This window comes from Pinus tabuliformis, chromosome 5_1, assembly GCF_031772625.1.
Source record: "Pinus tabuliformis cultivar Carrire ecotype Pingquan chromosome 5_1, CPIR1, whole genome shotgun sequence".
Lineage (NCBI taxonomy): Eukaryota > Viridiplantae > Streptophyta > Pinopsida > Pinales > Pinaceae > Pinus > Pinus tabuliformis.
In genome coordinates this window covers 984,132,943-984,147,096 of record NC_142305.1, presented here as the reverse complement: position 1 = coordinate 984,147,096, position 14,154 = coordinate 984,132,943, and the positions used below count along the sequence as shown (strand labels likewise).

General features: G+C 41.9%; 1 protein-coding gene across 3 annotated transcripts in view; it reads right to left on the bottom strand.

Annotated features, from left to right (window-relative positions):
* The window catches only part of LOC149168030 (protein N-terminal asparagine amidohydrolase family protein), a 463,798-nt gene that overhangs the window by 271,635 nt on the left and 178,009 nt on the right, over positions 1 to 14,154 (bottom strand). The gene's annotated exons all lie outside the window — the stretch shown is intronic.

The following is a 14,154-nucleotide window of genomic DNA, read 5'->3' as shown; positions in this document are numbered from 1 at the left end:
CAAGGCCAGGGCAACTCATGTACCACGATTGCTCCATCCGATACATTATTTACCCAAGTGTGGGCTTCCCTTTAATAGCTACCCTTGTACCCTTGCATGTGACACAAGATTGCCCCTTTCATCCCCTACTATGTTCCATCACTTTATCACATGCCACCACCATTTGAAGGATATACCAAAGACATACTCCCCCATTTAAAAGCAAAAACCACCAAATAGGGTACTTGGTTAACCCCCCTTGGAGCTTGGAGACATTAGCACATGCCAAAGCCCACTATGGAAGGGCATGCCATTATGAAGTGCCCACCTGTTGTCCATGGTTTATAAACTCTTTAACTTGATTTCTTTAATGACTTGGTGTACTAGAAGGCAAGGGGACGCATTGGATCTTATGCAAGATTGCAAATGGTCTCCATCTTGGGTTTGGTCTCCCTATACAAGGTCCTAACCCTCCAGAGGGCTACATTGGCACATATAGGGTGTGTGTAGAGATCCATGGGCCTCCACAGTAGCAGACCACATTACATAGATCCCCAGAGTCATTCAGAGATTGTTTGTGGTTCACCTATTGGACGAGGAAGATGTACCTGGTTCACCACGCCCAGTCGGCCCCATAGTCACATCATGCACTTGGCAGATGACTCAGGACTTGTATGATGATGTGGGATCACTTATACCATCATCTAAACCCTTGAAGATGGTCTACAGGCATCTTTGAGGAAGTAGTGGCCGAAGAGGACGAAATCGCATAGCCCAAGAGCAGGGAGGAGATGGCTTTCGATAACCTCCTGAGGGCCTTGAGTGACTTGGCCAAGGAGCAAAAAGACATGTTGGGGAGATCAAGTCACGGAACAGAGATGGGGCCACACCTAGAGGTTTTTTATGTGGAGAAACTTCCGGGGCCTTTCAGCCTTTCGATCACCCCTCATCAGTAGCGCAGCGCCCTTCAGTTAGTGTGCTAACTAGGGCTACACTACCCTCTTTCATGCTAGTGGCACAAATCAAATCAGCAAGGGAGGAAGACACCCCTCAGATGGGGGATCACTTTAGAGAGTGGCAGGTGATAGTAGAAGACTTCAAAGAAGCCCTCTCCTTCAGAGATTATTGCAAGCTCAATCAGAGTGAGAGGAACGAGGGTTACGGAGGACAAGGGACCCAAAACTATGAGTTGTAGAGAACTATAGGGAGGATTTATTTCCCTACATTTGATGGCACTGCCAAGTGCACAGCCAGAGCTTGGGTTGAAAAGATGGACACATAGTTTCAACTCAACCGAATGACGGAGCAGGAAGCCATTAAGATGGCAGCACTGCTGTTAAGTTTAGGTATGTTGTATGCTAGAGCAATTTATTTTAATTTTCCAATATCTTTTCCAGATTAGCAATCACATCAACATTAAAGTAAACTGCAAATAGAACATAAATATAAATTACAGAAGACAAGCCAAGACAAGAGGACACAAGACGTGGCGCTAGCCAGGGACAAACCCCAATGTGGGGAAACCCTTGATCAATTCTTCTTATACGTTCTTCAATAGTTCAGAAGAGAGAGAGAGATAAATAATACGTTTACAACAGAAGTCAACACTTTGACTTGTCTAGATAAGAGCATAGATCATCTCTAAGAAGATGATACATGAGATCAGTTGAAGACATGCTGCTTCAACTGATTCTCCAAGGTGACTCCTTCACCTATCGATGTGCTGCATTTTGTCATCATGTTGTACCTCACCGCGCTGCACCATGCTACACCCATCATCATTTAGCTGCATCTCATCACGCTTCATTAATCATGACTATACCCATCACTGTACTGCATTATGTGCCATTGCGGCACCATGTTGCGATTCTAACCTATGTGTTGGCTGCACCTTGCTTGCTTGTTGTCCCTAGCATGATTTTTGTCCTTAGCTTGCTGCTAAGTACCATACAATTGTCCCAATGTTCGTTGTCCCTTGCATGCTGCTCTCCTACGGAGACAGATGCTCCTGTTGTTCCGGCAATTCTGGCAGTTCTGGCTATTCCAGCTTTTCCAGCAATTCCGACAGTTCTGGCTTTTCCAACAGTTCCGAGTTTTCCGGCTTTTCCAGCAATTCTGGCTTTTCCGACAATTTCGACTTTTCCGGCTCTTCCTGCAGTTCCGACTCTTCCGGTAGTTTCGGCTCTTCCGGCAGTTCTGGCTTTTTCAGCTTTTCTAGCTCTTCCGGCAATTTCGGCTTTTCCAGCAGTTCCGACTTTTCCGGCTTTTCTGACAGTTCCAGTTTGTCCGACTTTTCTAGCAATTCTGGCTTTTCCGGCTTTTCCGGCTTTTTTTGAGCAACATAGAGCTTATTCTCCCATGACTGCATTTAAATCTAAGGCATGTTATCTAGGGCACTCCCTCTAGCTCTCATCTTCATCAAACCCAAAATAGGATGAAGTGAGATCACAAGAGTGAGTGTGTGTGTCAAATGACTTCAAGTCCTCTTCTATTTATACTAAAATGTAGAGGTTGTATAGACATGACTGTTGGGCTTCTGAGCCTACGTAAGTTGCTGGCCGACTTGACAATTTGTCCATAATCCGAATAAATTCATATCTTCATAAATACTTATCGGAATCGGATGATCTTTAGATCGATCCTACACCTCTCAATGAGAGGGATCCAATAAAAATATCAGTTGCCATTGATAAGATGACCCACATGGAGTTTGGCCCTAGTTGCCAATTTTAACCGCTGCACTTGGAGGGGGAAGCCCATGATTGGTGGTTTCATGGCCTGACCACTTTGGGGCATGCCTAGATACTTTCTTATGAGGACTTCACCCGGAGGGTGGTGGAGCGATTTGATCAGAGGGATCCGGAGGCATCTTTCAGGGAACTGACTCAACTGCGCCAAACAAACAACCCAGAGCAATAGTTCTCAAACTTTATGTGTGTGTAAGTGATGGTCCCAGATCTGTTCGAGGCAAGGAGGGTATACACGTTCATTGAGGGCTTGCTTGAGCCCCCTATGTGGACTGCTGAAGTCACGCAGACCCTCCACTTTGCAAGAAGTGGTTGTGCACCAGAGATTTACAGGGGGCCACCCCCAAGACCAGAGTGCCATTTCCTGCACAAACCCCTTTTCCACAGAAGGGGCATGAGACTAGACCCCCACCACAAAGGACCACACAGGGGAGGAGGCAGTTAGATGAGGAGACACAAAGGAGCTCCGGAGGAGGAAGTTGTGCTTCACATGCAAAGAGCCCTAGGCACCTGGCCATAGGTGCACTGCAGGTAGAGAACATTATATTGAGGTCTTTTCTGACAGTGACCAAGAGGACGAGGTGGAGCAGGATTGTGGTGGAACAGATGGAGAGAGTTCGACGAACAAAGGGCCACCACCACCACCTCCACAGGGAGGGGCATCTCTTGCCACATCACAAAGAGTCCTTACTTCTTTATGCGGGATTCCTAAGTTTTTGACACTCAAAATTAGACGTACGGTACAGGGACAGAGGGTGTCGGTGTTGGTGGACAGTGAGGCTACCCACAATTTCATAGATGCACAGCTAGGCCAAAGGAGGGGCCTCACCCCAACAAAGTTTGAGGGGTTCTCAGTCCTAGTACCAGGTGATCGTACCATCCAGTGTACCAGATACATACCCTCCTTGACAGTAGTTATGGGAAACTACTTGATGACAGACCACTTCTTTGTGGTCGATGTACTAGACACCAACATGGTGATGGATGTCCAGTGGCTGCATTCCCTTTGGCGAGTCATGACAGATTGGAGGAAACCTGAGATGGAGTTCATGGGGCCAGATGGAAAACTGGTGGTATTGAGAGGCATGCAGTCTTATCCGCCTTAGACAGTTTCGGCCCACAGGATGGAGGCAGATCTCCAGCATGGGGACATTGCATGGGCAGTCGAGTTGAGGATCTCAGAGGTTGGGGGACAAGCGCAGCCACCACCAGCAGACATACAGGCTTTACTGGACAGATATGCGGTAGTGTTTGGGGACATTCCACCAGGGCAGCCACCAGATAGAGGATTTGAGCACACCATTGAGCTGGAGCCGGGTATACAGGCAGTTATCACTACTCCTTACAGGCACCCCAAAGCCTATAAGGACGAGATAGAGAAGGCCATCCAGGAGTTGTTGGCATTGGGCCATATCAGGCCAAGTTCCAATCCTTTCGCTTCTTCCGTAGTGCTAGTGAAGAAGAAGGATGGAACCCTCCAGATGTGTATCGACTACCGAGCCCTTAACCGGAAGACTCTTAAGAACCGGTACCCCATTCCCCGCATTGATGAGTTGATGGATGAGCTTAGAGGAGCCAAGTACTTCTCTAAGATTGATTTGCGTTCAGGGTACCACCAGATCAAAGACGGGATCAAGACATCCCGAAGACAACGTTCTGGTGCCACTATGGACACTTTTAGTTTCTGGTCATGCCATTTGGGCTAACCAATGCTCTAGCCACATTCTTGCATGAACGATATCTTTCGGGGACAGCTGAGGAGGTTCGTGCTAGTGTTCTTCGATGACATCCTGATCTATAGCCAGACGTGGGAGGAGCACCTCCAACACTTGGAGGAGGTACTGCACATTCTGGAAGAGCAACAATTTTATGCCAAGCTCTCCAAGTGCAAGTTTGGATTGACAGAGATGCTTTATCTTGGGCACATCACTGGAGCAGATGGGGTGAAGGTTCATGAGGAGAAGATTCGGGCCATTCGGGATTGGCTAGTACCCCAAGATGTGACTATGCTGAGAGGCTTCTTGGGCATTTGCACTTGCTACAAAAAGATTGTCAAAGGGTTCTCATCGCTGGTAGCACCTTTGCCCGACTTGACGAAGAAAGGGGCTTTCGCATGGACTGATGGAGCACGGTCGCCTTTGATCGCCTCAAGGAGGTGATGAACAATTTCCCTGTTCTGGCACTCCCGGACTTTTCCCAGCCATTCGCGGTGGAGTGTGATGCATCCAGGGTAGGAGTTGGAGCCGTATTGTCACAGGAGGGGCATCCCATAGCTTTCGAGAGTCGGAAGCTCCTATCGCATGAGTTGTCGTATTCCATATATGACAAAGAGATGGTGGCCATTATGCATGCATTGGCCAAGTTCCGATAGTACTTGGTGGGCAACCGGTTCCGAGTGAAGACTGATAAGAATAGTCTTCGACATTTCATGGGGTAGCAAGACCTCAATGACAGGCAATAGAGATGGATCAGCAAGGTGCAGGCCTATAATTTTGACATTGAGTATGTTCGAGGCAAGGACAACGTGGTCGATGATGCCCTATCCAGGAGACCAGCTATTGGTGGAGTACTCCAAGGACAGGAGGGCATGCGAGGTGCTAGAGGGGACACATGCAGATGAGTGTTACCGTGTGATGGATGAGGTCATCTATTACAAGAGGCGCATTTACTTGGTGCCCAACTCGCAGTTGAGGGATAGGGTGCTCCAGGCAGCTCACAATTCGCCATTATCTGGACACCTGGGGTTCCGGAAGACTTACATGGTTGTTCGGGAGAGGTTCACGTGGAAGGGCCTCAAGGAGGACATGCTGCAGCATGTATGGGAGTGTGAAGCCTGCCAGTGGAACAAGGGGGAGTTGACTCACCCTGCAGGGCTACTACAGCCACTTCCCATTCTGGAGGGGAAATGGGAAAGTATTTCGATGGATTTCATCACTAGGCTCCCCACAGTACAGGGGAAGGATTGCATATATGTAGTGGTCGACAAGTTGACCAAATTTGCCCACTTCTTCACCATCCCCACTAGGTACAAGGTTGCACAAGTTGCCGAGTTGTTTTTCCGGGAGGTGTTCAGGCTACATGGGCTCCCCAAGAACATTGTGAGCGACATAGCCAGCAGAATCATGGGTGGCTTTTGGCAAGAGCTCTTCAGGTTGGTTGGGACGGAGCTCACTCCTAGCACTAGTTATCACCCTTAGACGGATGGCCAGACAGAGAGGGTCAACTAGTGGTTGGAGGGGTACCTGAGGAACTATGTGACAGGTTAGCAGAGGACATGGATTCGGTGGTTACACTTGGGCGAGTTCTGCTACAACATCACGCACCACATGTCTATTGGTATGACTCCTTCTCGTGCCCTCTATGGATATGATGCACTAAGTTTTGCTAATATTGTTTTCAGATACAGTCGGGACATAAAGGCCAAAGACTGGGTCTAAGAGAGCCAAGATATCCTCAAGGCTCTCAAAGATAATTTAGCGACAACCAAAAATCAGCAAAAGGTGTATGCAAATCGGCACTGGATAGAGAGGCGTTTTGAGGAGGGGGACTTAGTATACCTTCGATTGCAGCGTTACAGACAGTCTAGCGGAAACAAAACGGGGTCGAGAAGCTACAGCCATGCTTCTATGGGCCCTACTAGGTGACTAGGCGGGTTGGGGAGGTGGCTTATAAGCTAAAGCTACCTCTGGGGAGTAGAATCCATAATGTATTTCATGTCTCATGCCTGAAGAAGGTGTTGGGACAACAGGTGACAGCGGTGGCTTATCTACCCCCGTTGGATGATGACGGCCATTTGGTGTTGGAACCAGAGGCCATTTTGGAGAGCAAGGAGAGGAAACTGAGGAGCAGGACCATCAGCGAGTTCTTAGTATGCTGGAAGAACTTGCCGGATGAGGATGCCACCTGGCAAGGGGAGCACATACTGGAGCACCCAGCTTTGAGGTTGCTTGAGGGCAAGCAACATTTGGAAGGGGAGGATTGTCATGTCCCTTCTCAAATGTATTAGTCACAGGGTGCAACACCACATTTTTGGCATCATTTTTGGCTTAGGAGGAGGGCCCCACACGCAAAACTTAGGAACTATAGGGAATTCGACTTTATTTCTGGCAGCTAGTGGAATGTGGGGGCCACCCACATGAATAATTCGAACTTGGCCTTTGCATGAGCTTGGAGGGAATCGAATTAGTGGAAGGAGGGGCCCACATGAGGCTAAGGGGGCCCAAGGTGATAAAAGAGGAAGGAGCTCTCATTTTGCAGCATCTTGATCATTTTACAAACAAACTCATCTTTGTACGCTCTGCTGCTTAGCGAGTCTACCGGTTGTTTAGCCACGAATCTTCCAAGCGGGAGATTCAACCTCTACTTTGGGGGACCATCCATGCCCGCCCTAGGGAGGCTATTCCACAGGGATTTCGGAGGTTCCAACATAGTCACAGCCAGAAACACGCAGAAGGAGATTGAGCTAGCAAGGAGGTTAAAAGTTTGTTGGGAGTTTCGGGAGCTAGAAAGGTTGTTGGTTGAGGACATTTTCGTTGGGTTTTACAGCCAGCTCAACAAGTGTTTCAGCAGTACGATTTTTTGGGCAGAGGGATTGCGCAGAGGCCTCTGGTAGCAAATTCGTGGTGCTTGAGAGAGCAGTCATCCGGGCCAAGAATCATCCGGGGAGCAAGGAGTCAGTTAGCACAGGTGAACCCAGCATTCTAGGGGTGTTTTTAGAGGGATTTGCAGGCTATTTCCTGCAAGTCGAATTTGGCAGCAGCAACTGGGGAGGAGCTCCAAGGAGGCCAAAATTCCAAAGTCAAAACCAGAGAAATTACCTTCTGGGTTTTTCTGGGTTTTGTCCAAGGAGTCCGAGGCTGAAAGGATATAAATTTCTGGGAAGTTTTTGGACACATTCCAGTAGGTTGAAGTTCAACAAGGCAACAGTTTTACTGGGATAGCGCAATGTAGCGTGGTGCAGCAACTGGGCAGCCTTCAGCTCAGCTATTCCATCACCTAGATTTTTTCAAGATTGTCCTTGAGACAAGCCCAGGTGCACCACTCCATTTTATATTGTACCTGTTGTCGCACAGATTGTCACGACAACGCTCAGACCGGGGGCTATCACCCTGATGCCCGATCTCTCCGTTTAAGCCTGTCTCCCGTGGCTGAGGGGGGTAGACCCTATGGGACAATGGATGACCAACTGTGGACCAGTTGGGTTGGGAGACAGGAGGGGAAACAAGCACTTAATTGATTTTATTAAGTTAATGGACCAGTGCCTTATGGAGTTAATGATTAAATGATTATTTATTAGATGTTGCAGAAGATATGAACTTTGTAAAACAATCATTTATCATCAAACCCAAGCAATGCAAGATATCCAGTAAATTCACAATGCTTTAACGATGATCCAGCAATTAAACTTCAAGAAAAATTAAATGCTTTAAATGATCATAAAATTTAAATGTTGATCAGTTACCACTTTCACATAGCTAACTTTAACTAAACATTTAAGTGCATTTAGCTATAGAGAAATGGAACATAAATACTGCAAAAGTCGCGAAAAATGAATTTTCAATTTTTTGTTAAGCCTTTTCAATTTTTTTTTTTTAATTATTTAAATATTTTTTATGATTCTAAGTTAAAAAAATCAAAATAGAACAAAAAATTAAAATCTAATCTAAACTAAAATCTAATAAAAATAAAAAGGAGCTTTTTAAGCTTTTATGAATTTTTTTTATTTTTTTATTTGGTTTTCTAAAAGTAAAGTAAAACTAGACTAAACTATAACAAAAACAAAAACTAAGTCTAAATTCTAAAAATAAAACTAAAATCTAATAAAAATAAAAAGGAACTTTTTAAGCTTTTATGAATTTTTTTATTTTTTTATTTGGTTTTCTAAAAGTAAAGTAAAACTAGACTAAACTATAACAAAAACAAAAACTAAGTCTAAATTCTAAAAATAAAACTCATAACTAAACTAATAAAACAAATCTAAGCTTAAACCCCTTTTTTTATGCTTTTGATTTCATTTAAAGTAATACAAAATGAAACTTAATTCTAATTCTAGTACTAAAACTTAGATTAATAAAATCAAAATCTAATTTAATCTAGCCTAACAAAAAAAAAAAACCTAATAAAAACTTTTTTATGCTTTTTTTTAATATTTTTTTTTAGAAATCTTTTTTTTTTTAGAAATATTTTTTTTTAAAGCTTTATAATCTTTAAAACTAAACTAAATTAACTCTAAGCTTAAAACAAATCAAAAGTGAAATGGTCTAAATCTAAAACCATATAACAAAGGTTTAATAAATCTAAAACTAAAACTAAAATCTATCTAACGTAAACTAAAAATAAATTAGACCAAAAATAAAATGATGCTAATTAAACTAAACAAATAAAGTATATACCCCAAAAAAATCGATGAATCATTTTATAAACAAGGTTCTAACGTAATAGCCAAATAAAATGAAATAAAATTAAAAAAAGAAAGTACCTACGCTAACTTACCCATGTGCACATAAAAAAATCGAAATATTTTCTGCGTTTTTGCAGATTTAGCAAACGGCAGCATGGAGAGGCTTCGAGAAGGGCAGCGGATGGACAGCAGTGACTAGTTTGCAGGTTATCGTGGGTTTCGAGAGAGCGAACGAGCAATGGCAGCAAGCAGCCAAGAGGGGACAGCAGGTCAGCGTTGATGGAGGCAGCGTACAAGTGAAACGGATGAGGGACAAACTAAGCGGCATAGGGATGACTGTGGAATGGGCAGCGTAAGAGGGAACAACGACTAGCAGCTTGGATATGCTGAATGGAGGGCCACTGTGGATTTGGAGTGATGGACGAGGAGCTGATAAAAAAACGTAGACGCGCAGATCGAATGGGCGTTTGAGGGATTTAAGTGCAACAAGCAGGGATTTCACTTCATAAAATGATATTGATTTTGTTCTATGATGCCAAATCCACTTGCAAAGCAGATTCATTAAGAAAACCCTCAATTTTAATTGATTCTTTGAAAAAACGCAGAGCGCAGAGACTTGGGAGCTGAAGCTGCGTTTTGGAGGTTGATTGGACGCGGATTTGGTCCTCGTATGGCAGCGAAAGGAAGCTTGAGGAAGAAATAGTTGAGGCAGCAATGGGCTACGTGGAAGATGCTGAGGGAGAAGCTGCAAGTTTGGAGGGAGATCTGCGGACAGAAAGGAGAGAGGACGTGGATAGAAGGGGGATAACACGCAGGTGGAGGGAACAACGTGAGAGAAAGAGCTGCGTGGAGAGATTTGGATGGTTCTGGCAGCACGCTGGAGCAGAGGATGCAAGGCAAGACCGCAGCCTCCTAAAAAAAAAATTCGAAATTTCTCTGCAAATAAAAATAAACCCCGAGCAACAAAACAATTTTGATAAACCATCAAATTCCCTCAGAAAATTAGAAAATCTGTTGAAGATTATCCTTGCTGGAAACCCTGAAAACTTTTAAAATCTATACCTGCAACCTGCAATGGCAAAAGCAGAACACCGAGAAGTAAAATGTGCCGGAAACAAAACTGAAAACCCTAAAACCAGCTAAAAATTTACAATATTTACAGATTTCGACTCTTAAGCAACCAGATTTGTCAATGATCCACAGTAATATTTTCAAAATTTCAATTTAATGTGAGATGCTTCAGAAAACCCTACATGCATTCATAAAAAAAATTCAGATGATAAGCCCGGGATCAAAAACTAGTTGGGCTCTTGCAAAAAACACAATCCGGGAGTTGGCTGGTTCAGCTGAGAACTTCCCCTAACGCCCGGTAAACTCAACTAAGATTTCCTGCACAGCCTAAAATCAACCATGAACATAGAGGGAGAAAACAATAGTGAAATCCAGATCAAATGGAGATACCTGCCATTATATTTCAGAATCTAAACTATCATTCAAACCCCAAAGATCAGACAAGATACCTATGTCTAAATCAATCTTCATCAAGCTAAAATCAATGGCTGAAAATAAAATTATGCAGAAATATAAATCATCTTACAGCACTTTCAGAAGAGAAATACCAGCAAGATTTTTAACCCCAAAGTCTTTCTTTATTGCACAAAAAAAAAAAATTGACTACAAGAGAGCTTTCTTTAGCACCAGACTCTCAGATCTAATCTGATCTCAAATGACCCCTAGCACCCTATTTAAAGGAAAAAATCCCAATGGCTAGTTCGAGTGATCCATGTCAAAGTGATCTCGACCGTTGATGAGGATCAAGATATCTTTTAATCTCATCCATCGAATTTTTAAATGCATTTTAATATATTAAAAATTGAAATTCTGCATTTATTTACTCAGAAAATTTGACTTACTATCATTTTATTATTATTCTATTATTTTTAAAATTTTTATTTTATTTTATTTTTTAATTATTTTTAAATTTTATTATTATTTTTATTTATTTATTTTTAATTTTATATATATTTTTATTTTTTTTAATTATATATATCTTTTATTTATTTTTATTGTTTTTTTATTTTTCCATTTTTTTATTTTTTTTAAATGGAGCATCAAACATAGCCTTTGGAAAAATCACCTAGGACCTAGGACTTAGGACTTAGGACCTATGAGGGAGGACCTAGGACTTAGGACTTAAGACCTATGAGGGGATTAAAACATTTTCTAACCCTCAAGACACTTTACATCATAATTTTTACAATTTTACATCCAAAGGGGGAAAACCCATTTGACATAGACCCTCATGGACCACCCAGTCCTGCGACCGAATATAATCTAGCAAATCAACACACTAAGATTCCCCTAAGATTCTAATGACAAAATTCATTCCGGCTTTGGGGTTAGGCTGAAAGAAAACTCTGCCGATCATGGATCGGTGAGACAAAAAACCTTCCGGAACGTAGATTATCACTAGAAAATTAGGTCCACCTAGGCAATTTACATACATGACACAACTCTGCTAAGATTATTTACAATTCACACATGCAAACTGGGTTTACAAAACAATATGATCAGGCTGATGATGATAGGCACGGACACGTTGCTCAAGCGCTATCCCTTTTGCAAAAAAGGGGGTGTACTGCTAATGAGTAATTGACACATAGTGGTCAACAGTGCCTATGCTCTCAAATTTTATAATATATGGCTCAGCAATTCCAGATTTACAATGTTTTCATGGATGTATAATGCATGTTTTTAATTTTATGTTGTTGCACTGTTTATTTGTTTATATATCACTCATATTCCCACATAGGAACATTACATAGGTTCCCTCCAATTTTGAAGAAATTCTGATGGTGGGATTTTGAGATATCCCAAGCCCTAGCTTCAAAACTGAGTCTCACCCTTGGTTCCCTTAGGCTAGAAACCTCACTAGGATCATTGCATTACCTTTCATTGAAAATTTATTCCTTGATCCCATTCTCCTCCTTGATTAGGTCAAGCACATCATTGGTTGTCAACCCCATTCTCTTGACCTAACCTTGGGTCCACTTGGTCCATTTGGTCCCACAACTTATTGAAGCTAATTTCACAAAGACTGTAGTGACCCAACTTGAGTTACTGATTATTAGCATGCTTACGGGACGTGTGTATGATAGCTACATACACATGCATCGCAGGCATTGCACTAGTATACAAACTAATTTAATTATATAAATGTCTATGTAAGAAAATGAATTAGTTTTTAAAGTATTAATTAATACCTTATTTATTAAGTAGTACAATAAAATATATTAATTTATTTTCATTAATAAAATTTTATTTAAATAACAAATAATTATTATTACAATGGACAAGATTTATTTTACTTCATAAATCTTTGGACAATTCATGATAAGGTACTTAAAAGAAAATACTCCTCTCGAAGTCGGTTGAGATGATAAAGTTAAAAATCTCATTTAATGTATAATGACCAACTCAAGTAAAAATATATTAATGGATAAGGGATAAGGTTAAATCTGAAGATTAATTGGAGGAAAGGAAAGTGGGGTTTCTAGGGAGGGAAAAAACCTTCCCTATATAAAAGAATCGAAAGGAAAAGTAGGGGGGGAAATAAAATCAGTTTTTGGGGAAAAACAGAGGATTACCTTCACCTTTGGAAATAGAGTGCAAGGAGGAGGAAATTCAGTGAATGGTGATAGAAAATAAATCTGTTTGAGGGATGAGCCAGGGGCTCAATTTTGAACTGTAAATTGGGAAATTTTGAGTTGTTCTTGGAGTTTTGGGCACAGGGGCCAGTGGACTTCCATTTCGAAGTCCTCTGGATCTGGGAACCACAGAGGTTGATCCCAGTTAGGCAGGGAGGAATCGGTTGGTTTGGTAAACTCGAAGCAACATGGACTGACAGTAGATGGGAGAATCAAGTACGCAATTGCATTTAATTTGATAGAATTAATCATATAGAATTTTACAAAAATATTTGTACATCTAGTTGAATCTTAACTTCAGTCCTTACATTTGGTATCAGAGCTAGTTCAAACTCTTGGATCTGTTAAGTCTATTAAGAAGGTTACTTATCTTATTGCTGAAAACTCCACGATAATACATACAGGGTTTCACGGTCTCATTAGAGGTTCTTATGTTGTTTAATTCAAATATCAGCTAGTGTGAGAATCTGTCACTGTATTGATTTATCATCTGAGATATTTGTCCCTGTAATGATATAACTCATACGTTATGTAATATATGTACACCAAAGAGCAAAAACAAAAACAAAAATAACAAATCACTGTACAAGAAAAAACCATACATATAGTAAGTCAGAACTAGTAATACAAGTTTATTTACAAAGAACTGATAGACAGCCAAGGTCGGTGATTTGCATCTGCAACGACATAATTTCATCTGTTTGCAGTTATTCAAGTCCTTACTGATCTGATAATACACCTTCTTCTGCCTTTCCTGTAAAATCAGAAGTCCTGAATGAATGGAATGCCTCACTGACAGGCAGGACTAGACCCACAGCAGATTTGAGTTTATCTTCTGCTCCCAAACTGATATTGACACTTCTAGCAACCTTTGGACCAACATTGTTTGCATCATATTTACAAATACCATTTTTAGCTGTGTAAGGATAAGCTTCATCAACGTCAAGCCCTTCGTTAAATATGCTCAAATGCTTTGGATGGAAGGCCACCAAGATTTTGTCGTTTCTCCATAAGTAACTTAATTTTTGTAAAACTAATTAACATGAAGTTGAGCATCTATTTGAATTTCCAGTAGAATCCACACTTGAATTTACCGTTGAAGAGACTCGTATGCTTTCTTCTCTCCATTCTCTAAATAGAAACAAGAACACCCATTGTTTAGGTACAGCATAGATAAAGGCATTCAAACAGTGTTGTTCCTCTGCTTCATCTGTGGTAGCTTTGTTTGGGGCCTTCCGCGCCATCTCAAAGAGCTCCACGAGCTCCTTTCCATGACCATAGATGAGCCCATTGCTCTGTTGCTGCTATTGCCTAAACCTAA